The sequence below is a fragment of the Anopheles merus genome, unplaced genomic scaffold (genome assembly GCF_017562075.2).
Source record: "Anopheles merus strain MAF unplaced genomic scaffold, AmerM5.1 LNR4000483, whole genome shotgun sequence".
Lineage (NCBI taxonomy): Eukaryota > Metazoa > Arthropoda > Insecta > Diptera > Culicidae > Anopheles > Anopheles merus.
This window is the reverse complement of record NW_024428063.1, coordinates 40,001-41,298: the sequence shown is the minus strand read 5'-3', so window position 1 is coordinate 41,298 and position 1,298 is coordinate 40,001. Positions and strand designations below refer to the sequence as shown.

Here is a 1,298-nt window from a genome sequence, read left to right as displayed (position 1 = left end):
TGCGCTGCTTACCAAACTTTGAAACGCGGTAACTTGTACTCAGCACCGACATGGACACTTCCAAACCCAAGGAATGAGTTGTGAGTTTTACTAAGAGAAACAGGTAATTGGCAGCGGTTACCTATAATTCTTGATATGTGCGGGGAGTTCCTTAAGGTTCTTCTCCCAGAGATCGTCACTATCTGGGACGTACATTAATTTGTACCTACATAGGCACACGCTTTTGTAGAGAGCATATCAAGACGTGAAGGGTTATGTTGGAGGTGAGTGCGCTGCTTACCAAACTTTGAACGCGGTAACTTGTACTCAGCACCGACATGGACACTTCCAAACCAAGGAATGAGTTGTGAGTTTTACTAAGAGCAACAGGTAATTGGCACGCGTTACCTATAATTCTTGATATGTGCGGGGAGTTCTTAAGGTTCTTCCTCCCAGAGATCGTCACTATCTGGGACGTACATTAATTTGTACCTACATAGGCACACGCTTTTGTAGAGAGCATATATCAAGACGTGAAGTGTTATGTTGGAGGTCGAGTGCGCTGCTTACCAAACTTTGAACGCGGTAACTTGTACTCGGCACCGACATGGACACTTCCAAACCCAAGGAATGAGTTGTGAGTTTACTAAGAGAAATAGGTGATTGGCCGTTCTCACCTATAAGTCTTGATGTGTGCGGGAAGTTCCTTAAGGTTCTTCCTCCCAGAGATCGTCACTATCTGGGACGTACATTAATGTACCTACCACTAGCGCACGCTTTTGTAGAGAGCATATCAAGACACGGGACGTGTTGTGTTGGAGGTCGAGTGCGCTGCTTACCAACACTTTGAACGCGCGGTAACTTGTACCGGCGCCGGCATGGACACGCCCAAACCCTAGTCTTGATGTGTGCGGGAAGTTCCTTAAGGTTCTTCCTCCCAGAGATCGTCACTATCTGGGACGTACATTAATTTGTACCTACTCTAGCGCACGCTTTTGTAGAGAGCATATCAAGACGTCTCGTAAGAGACAACACTTGTACTTGTACAAGTTTGAGTAACCATTGTTGCAGGTCGAGTGTGTTGCATACCAAACTTTGAACGCGGGTTACGCCACTCGGCGCCGAAAGGCACTCTTTAAACCCTAGGCAGGGGATCACTCGGCTCATGGATCGATGAAGACCGCAGCTAAATGCGCGTCATAATGTGAACTGCAGGAACATGAACATTGATAAGTTGAACGCATATGGCGCATCGGACGTTTAATCCCGACCGATGCACATTCTGAGTGCCTACTAATTACCAAAGTCTCATTTAGTTA

The 1,298-nt window shown here is 46.5% G+C and overlaps 1 non-coding gene across 1 annotated transcript; it reads left to right on the top strand.

Moving 5' to 3' along the window:
* The first annotated feature begins 1,117 nt into the window (after positions 1–1,117).
* On the top strand, positions 1,118–1,271 carry LOC121602515. Its single transcript, XR_006006425.1, has one exon. It is a non-coding gene; the product is annotated as a 5.8S ribosomal RNA (ribosomal RNA).
* The last annotated feature ends 27 nt before the right edge of the window (positions 1,272–1,298 follow it).